Source organism: Lipotes vexillifer, unplaced genomic scaffold (assembly GCF_000442215.2).
Source record: "Lipotes vexillifer unplaced genomic scaffold, Lipotes_vexillifer_v1.1 scaffold549, whole genome shotgun sequence".
In the NCBI taxonomy this organism is placed as follows: Eukaryota; Metazoa; Chordata; class Mammalia; order Artiodactyla; family Lipotidae; genus Lipotes; species Lipotes vexillifer.
This window is the reverse complement of record NW_006791400.1, coordinates 661,605-669,794: the sequence shown is the minus strand read 5'-3', so window position 1 is coordinate 669,794 and position 8,190 is coordinate 661,605. Positions and strand designations below refer to the sequence as shown.

Genomic DNA, 8,190 nt, shown 5'->3' with positions numbered 1-8,190 from the left:
TAGAAAACATTGCTTTAAAGAGACTTAATGAGTCCCATTTGGGAGAAATAAAAACAGACAATAAATCAGTTGAATAAATACAGACGAAAATCTGGATAGAATTATCTTAAATGAGTTAATAGGTTAATTCAAAATAATATTTTAGGCTTCTAGCCACGGGCTTGCAGATTCACTGTCTGTCCTCAGCATCAGTTTTCTGAATCTGTTCTGTATTTATTTTAGTGGAAATGAGTGAGGAATTAAGGCATAACTAAATTACTTTTCTATGATGCATATGTTGCACCAGTGCCACAAAAACATAGTTTCCTCAAAGTTTAATTTATCAACTGGAGTGTAAGAGTAAAATAAAGTTACTCCCTAGACATAGACAAATATACACATGAGTACACAGATACACATTTTCCTCTCATGAAGCTCTCCCTGGTACTATGAGCAAAGAACAAATTATGCACCAGTGCCACAAAAACATAGTTTCCTCAAAGTTTAATTTATCAACTGGAGTGTAAGAGTAAAATAAAGTTACTCCCTAGACATAGACAAATATACACATGAGTACACAGATACACATTTTCCTCTCATGAAGCTCTCCCTGGTACTATGAGCAAAGAACAAATTATGCCATCAGGAACTCCGCTTTTGCTCCGGACACCCTGTTTTTGCTCCCAGCTCTTCAGAAGTGGCAGTTGGGGTTTCGGTCTTTTTGTATCTTGTTGTCCATAATTTGCCCCAACGATGCACGCATGCAGTGATTTTTAGCCCCTTATAGTTTCTTTGTATTTTGTTGCTGGAGGAGAGGTGTGTCCAGGTGCGAGCCCTGCAGCAAAGGGTCCCAGGTCCCACCCAGCCTGTCTCACACTTAGACTTGCCTGTGTGGGTGCATTTGTGGGTTCAGTGGTGTGTGCTCAGTTATGCACGTAGAAAAATTCCTTATGCTGGCGATGGACTTACGCTGAATCCTGCCTCTTGACTCTGGGGTGACAGCAGTTATTTCATAAAAACTTAGAAAGTCATATGCCTTTAAAATTTTTAGTTATTTATTTTTTTATTTTGAGGACGAGTGTCTAATTTACGAGAACAACATAACACTGGGATCTACATGTTTCACCCACAGAAAGGCTTTTATCTGTTCTTGGAGAATTAAAGCATTCACAGCAATACGAACTGACTGTTCAGGTCTTGTGAGAAAACTTAAGTCAACTTTGAAAATAGTTCATCTAAGTGCCCCACTTTCTGAATTCCCACCACCCTGGGGCTGCCAGTTGGCTACATCACGAAGGATAATGGGAACCTAGTTCCAATATTGGGGGAAATGAATACCGAAAACAGGATTTAGGGGTAGCCCTGGATTTACAAGGAAAGGGGACTCTTCATAATTGCAGCTGTCCACTTGCATTGCTAACATTTTCCTTTTTACAAAAGTTCTCCACCTCCTCCCTCCAGAGCCCATTGCCAGGATGCTGACTGGGCCTCTTCATCGGTAGTTTCTGGAAAGGGATTTTCCGCAATGGGTCTCCTGGAATGTTCTGCTCCAGCTCTGGAGGATGCTCTGAATCAGTCCACCAGCATGAAGTTAGACCGGCAGTGAGCTATAAACTCCGTCACAGGGTGCTGTTCACCTTCCGTTTTAATGGTGCCAGCGATGCTGTCGTTTTCCAGGATGGGGAGGAAAAGCTGCACAAAGTCAGAGGTGTAGGGAGGTGCGATCACATCCAGCACCTCGGTCACAAAGTAGCGAATGAGGGAAATGTCGGTGTCCCCCTTCTCCAGACACCTGCGGATGTAAGTGACCACAGGGAGTACGTAGCCTTGGCTCAGCAGGTGCACCATCCTGTCCAGGAGAGTCTTTTTCAACTTGAGCTGCTCCATCACGTCCAGCTGGGAATGCTGCGTCTCCAAGAGCTTCACCAGCAGCTGCAGGACCTGGGGGTGCAGGAGCTGGTGGCAGGTGCTGATCTGGTCCAGCAGCGCCAGGTGCACAGGGGTACAGTGGGTCTGCAGCTGGAAGTACTTGGGCTCTGATACGCTCCAGTCCACCCACTTGAGCACACCCATTGCCACCACTGGAAACCTGATACACTTATAGAGGGTGCTCAGCTCGGCCACGAGTTCAGAAGCCCCTTTGTTCTCAGCGCAACACAAACTATGAACAGTTTCGACAGCTTTGGCCGTTGACTTCAGCTCTCGCCGCGATTGACGCTCACACGCCTGTCCTTATTCCAGGTCTCCACCGCGCTCACTGCACATGTGCCAAGATATGGATGTACTTGTGCTTGTGGTCCGGGTTGATCCTGGCCCCTGGTTTAAAGAGTGAGTCCATGAAGAGGTCCAGGAAGGCCGGCACCCGGATGAATTCAACAGGAGGCGGGTCCACGCTGGTAAATAGGTTGAAGAGAACAGTGACATCGGCCGGATTCAGGGCCCCCTTGGACAACGTCACCCCCAGGGCCTGACACAGCCGGGGGTAGGAGGCAGCTGTGCCCAGTGCGAGAGAGGTCCGACTGGCATCGCGGCCCCTCTCCTGAGCGAAGCGCTGCACCTCCTGTGCAATCCTGCGCACGGCCCAGCCGCCCTGCCCTTCCTGAGCCAGCGCGGACATCAGGACCTGGGCCACCAGGTACGTGTGCTCCCCGTGGCACCATCTTAGCAAAACTGAGGGAGATTTTCTGCAAGGTTGTCTTCTTCTCCATCCAAAAGTGTAGCCAGAGAGGCACAGAGAACTCTAGAGAACACTTCCAACTGCTGGCAGGCCGCCGCCACGCCGGCGATCTCCCCGTGGTATCCTGCATCGGAAATCAGCTTGACCGTGAAGTTCAGCATCAGACAGTCTGGGTGCGCTTCAGTCAGCTGGTAAACAAGATCTCTCCACGTGGGATGTGCAATCATTTGTTCAAGCCAAGCGGGGGTCTCTCCTCCTTCAGTAAAGATAGAATCTGCTTTGCGGGGGTCGAACTGTTTCATCAATAAAGTCTTCAAGTGATTTTCCAGTTTGCTGAACCTGCACTGGTTCAACCCCTGCCTGAATGAGCCACTGGGCCAGCAGGTTGACTGTCTGGGCCACAGCTGTGTAGTTGTCTGATAAGAGCCGCATCACCTCCTCCGGAGACCCTCCTGCCTGAAAACACCTCATCAGAGTGTTAAAGATGGAGGGTTCCGTGATACAATCCCTGGTAGAGAATTTCTGCAGGCATTCTTGCTGGACCTGGGCGTCCTCTTCTCCCTGTGCATCCCCCCGCTCCTGCTGGCCACCCAACTCTGCCGCGCTCCCGAAGTCGACCTGGTCCAGGTCCATGCTGACACCTGTCAGGGCCCTCGCCGTCCTCCACCCTGGCTGCTTGAAGTATCCGGAGATCTCCCCACTTTAAAGGCTTTCTTCTCGTAGCTCCCGGGACCCAATCCTTTCCTGAGATTCCTTCTATGTCAATGGCTGCTCCTTGGGAGTTTTCTTTGCTTCTTCCTTCTCCTTCTCTCTACCTCTCCCTGACTTTGGACCTACTATGTCTCTCAAAGCTAAAGCTCTATAAAACGATTTCTAAGATGAGTAGTTGCTGAAAGATATTCCTCTGGCATTCTCTAATATTTCAAACTCAGACTTAGCGGTCTTAAGAGTCTGCTCTTTATTGTATAAATCAACTTTAGCGATATTCATGAACAGTAAAAGGATGCCAAGATGTGATCAATAAAGACCGTCACATCTTTTAAAAATATTCCCAAGTATATACAATATAACATTTCAGATAAAAATAAGTAGCCTTCTGCTCTGAAAAGAAGGAAAATCTTTATCCACGGAAGAAACATTTCTAGACATTTTTATAAGTTACCTGATGTTAACATCATAACTGTATCCTAAGCACTGGATTTTTTTTTCTTAATATTAATTGGATAAACAGACTGGGAGAAGACATTTGCAGCCTACATAACAAAGATCATATCCAGAATGTACAAAGGACTCTTCCAAGTCAATAAGAAAAAGTTTAAATACAAAGTAGGAAAATAATGGCAAAGGATATGAAAGAAGAATCAAACAGAGGAACTGGCCTTTAGGGAGATGCAAGATGAAACTACAATTTCACTTTTTATCTATTGGCTAATGAGGATGTGGGAAAACAAGAATGCTTATACGTCCCTGGTAGAATTGTGAATTAGTCTCTTGTCTTTAAAGAGAAACTGAACAATATGGGGAAAGATCAGTGGTGCCAGCACCCCATTTTTAGGTGTCTCTTCTAGCGAAACTTTCACAGAAATGTTCAATAAGATGTATAAAATGATGATCACTGGAGCATCGTATACAACAGTGAAAAGTAGACACAACTTGAACATCCTTTTTTTAGTGTCATGGATGAGGAAGCTATGTTTTAATCATAAAATAGGATAGTATACAACATACGTAGAGCTAGATCTATGTATAACTATATGGATAAAACGGAAAAACATAATTGTGAAAGAAAGCTACAAAATAAATTAAACAGCATGAAAACATTTATGAGAATTTCAAAACATCGAAGCAATGGTTTACATATATGGCATGTGATTTCTTATACAGTGAGGTACAAAAACAAGCATGGAATGATACACATTTTCTGATTACAATTTACCTCTGGGGAGAGAGATAAGAAAGGGAGAGGAAGAAGGTCATTGTTTAATTCATAACAATTAATTTAATCTCTTAAAACTAAAAGAGCTGAAGCACATATTGCAAAATGATAGTATTTGTCTAACGTCTATGGTAGGTCAATTGTTGTGTGTCACATTTTTGGGTACTTCTCTACAGGTTGAAATATTTTGTAATTGAACAATTAAAAATGCAGTTAAATGACTATGACTTCATGTTGAACGTGCTAAAATACATTGCTTCACCTCTTTTCTATGGCTTCCTCATACTTATCCTCTCAGAGTAAATCCTGAGCACGTCTCGTTTCTATATGGTTGCACAGGTGAAGGTTTTGCTGCCATTGAGTGAGTGCATCAAGGTGGTCCCAGTCTTTAGGGCCCCCTTAGAAAGCTCCTGATCTGTCCACATACGTCAAATGCAAGGGGAGTCCCAAAGCGATAAGTGCAGTGACACGTCTGAAGATCCTGGGCGGGACGCATCTCTCCGGGGAAGGTACTTTAGGGGTGGAACAGAGGAGGAAGCGTGTGATGAGGACACAAGTGTGAGAAGTTGCTTGGCCTCAGGGTTCTGGATGACTTGTGAGGCCAGTGAAGTTGATGTAGGCACAGCACACCCCAGCCCAGGTTGGAGAGGTGAGTGGGCCTCTTCGTCTGTGGAGTCTGGTACTCAGGTCTGCAGTCAGCACCTCACTAGGATCAGGGAGCCTCACCTGTATCAAAAATGGCCAGAAACTGGAGAGCCATTGGACAAGGCCTGGGAGGGCTATGTCCCAGGCTTGAAGGACTAGTGGTATTTGTGGCAAATAATAGAGCTGAAGTTGGTGTAAGAAATATTTTTGAGTAAACTCTGCCCACAGCTCCCAGCTCTGCTCCCAGCCGCGGTCTCTCCCCTGGTCTTTCAGGAAGCGCAGAAATGGGCTGGCACATTGTGCATCTGGCAGGTGCCCTGGTGGAGGCTCAAAGAGGAGCCCTTGGTTTTGATGAAGATGAGGAGGTAGTTGGCATTTCTTGGGTTGATGGCCTGAAGCAATGCCAGCTGTAACACCTATACAGAGGGAACACCTTTAACTCGGTGTGCATGATGCCATGAATGTATATTCCCAGAAATACTGATTCTTTCATTGTTCTGATTTAATGAAGTTGGTACCTCACAACAAAAAGAGTGATGGAAATAGGTATGGAAAATTGCGAACAGGTTGTGTTCTCAAAATATGTTTGACGTGTAAAATTTTTAAAAACCCTGAATTTGATTGTCTCATGTGTTTATGAAACAAGAAAGGAACTAAATTTGGGGAATCGTTAAAGATACGTCACTCCCTTCCCTCCCAAATCGAATATATCTTTTTTTCCAGCTTTTTTTTTTTTATGGTAAAGCTTTTCATTTGCTATATGTCCAGTTGACTATTTAGTTATTTACAGAACTGAGTCAGTTATTCATGATCTCGGTTCTTTCGAGCTGAGGTATGGTGTTCTTTTTGAGCTGCATATCAAAAGGTAAACAAGTATAGAAACTTCTCCTTTGAAGATTCTACATGAGTCTGTTGCTGGTTAAATTTTCCTTGCATAAATCAAACAGGGTTTCCTGTTGCATGTTTACCAAACCGTTTTTTCTCGGTAAAGAACAAATGCAGTGCTGCAATTTTCCCATTTGTTAATTTTTCCCGTTGAGCTCATTCCTTCCCTTGAAATATCTTCTTTCTTGTAGTCCACCTCATTTAGCGGTAAATACAGAGGATTACAAACATTCTTGTTAGATATAAAACATTCCAGGAAATTTAATTTCTTTAGTCATGGATTTTAGCTGTAATGATACTTTGCATTTGTATAATATCTCCTCTATGAGAAATCCAAACCCTGTATTCATTATCTGGAGACAAGCATTATTATCGTAATTTTGCATCCTGTGTAACTGAGTCACAGGAAATGAACCAGAAATAAATCATACCTGGAGTGTAACTCGCAGAAGAATGTAGCCAAAAGGAGGGATGATTGCACTGTGTGTGCCTTGGAAGCTTTCACACTGGAGGACAGTACGGCTGGTTTACCATTTAGGGAGGAAGGGGTCTCCATGGGTGGGTGTGGGGGAGAAGTACACGGGGCAGGGGTGAAAGGGGACGGGGTCGGGGGTGGAGGAACACAGTGAGGGATGCTTAGGGCTACGGCTGCTGCTGGATAATGCTTCCTAAAAGCCTGTTCCTGACCCTTCTCCGACGCATCATGCCCTATGCCTGTCCAGGCAGCCACGGGCCGTGTGTCCTCAGCCTGGGAGCCCTGCTGGCTGTTGAGCCCAGACACAGCTACTTCTGTGGGTGTGGCTCCCAAGTCCATGTGACCCGGCGTGGTCCTGGCCTGGGCTGAATTGCTCGCAGCCCACTGGACCCAACCGGTCTCTGGTTCCGTCAACATGCCCAGAATCCTTAGTGATCTAAGCCTTCACCCCCAGGGGCTTTCTCTGATCAAACCAGCTTCCCAAAACAGCAGATATTTTCGAGAAGAAGCAGCCAAGAGGAAGCCATGACGTGGAAGGTCCTCCTGGGCGCCCCTTGTGAGGTTGAAGGGGGCTGTGAGCTTCTCTGTCTCCTTGAAGACTCCTTTTCCAATGAGTGTTTAGAGCGGGGGTTCTCTGCCACAGTCCATCCTATCTAACAGGTCTACAAATACCTGGGTCTCCCAGGAAAAGCACAAGAACTGGTAGGAGTGGTAAGTCGGGGAGGGTCAAGTGATTCTCCCCCTGCCAGCTCGGAAAGCATAGTATCCATCAGCTGCTGTCCGTGGGCTTTGTCTTCAGGGGTTTCCCGCTGCTTCCAATGGTGTTTCTTATCTCAGGGTAGAAATCAATGAATGATGCTATTCTAGCAAGAAAGGCACGCTAACCAACTCTTGAGACGGAAATAATTACTCATCACAAGCAGAGAGAATGCTAGGTGACCAGTAAGTTATATAGTTAAGGAATTGCCAATGAAAAGCGAAGTTTTCTGGAACACCTAAAAGATAAACTCTGAAGTAAACCCCTTCATCCAGAAGCAGAATGTAACCTCCTTGGCCAACTAACAAAGGAACTCTGCCACAGTTCAGCCGTGGATCCATGTACCATGAATTTAGAGCAAGTTGTTGGACTTTTGAGGGGCTTTCTTATCTGGCATTCCACCATTTTATACAGTTAGTTACGGTGTCGGTTAAGAGGTCGTGACCAAAAAAAGGCAAAAGCAAAAAAGAACCAGAAAAAGGAGTACCTGCAAATATGACACCCTTTTTTGGTGTAGATGGAACACCGTACAAGAAACTCTCATGAGAACTTCAAGAAAGGAAACATAACATGTCTGTCACTAAAAGGGGAAAAAAAATGTCATTGGGCCAGCGAGCATTGACTAGAACAATAAGAACTTCCTGGAGCCAAGAGTCAGAACAAATGTGTGAAAGGGGATGAAGGGACATTACCATACTGAGCCTTTCACAGGAAAATGCTAAGTAAACGGAGGGATTCATGTCAATATTTGTATAAGGAAACATGCCTCCCTCTGACGAAGGCATGCGCTCCAAAAAAAAAAAAAAAAAAAAAATTTTTAAGAAAATTTGAAAAGA

General features: G+C 45.0%; 1 pseudogene; it reads right to left on the bottom strand.

The window, feature by feature from the left end:
• Positions 1-1,551: 1,551 nt before the first annotated feature.
• Positions 1,552-3,289, bottom strand: LOC103076035 (negative elongation factor C/D pseudogene; annotated as a pseudogene).
• Between the last annotated feature and the right edge of the window lie 4,901 nt (positions 3,290-8,190).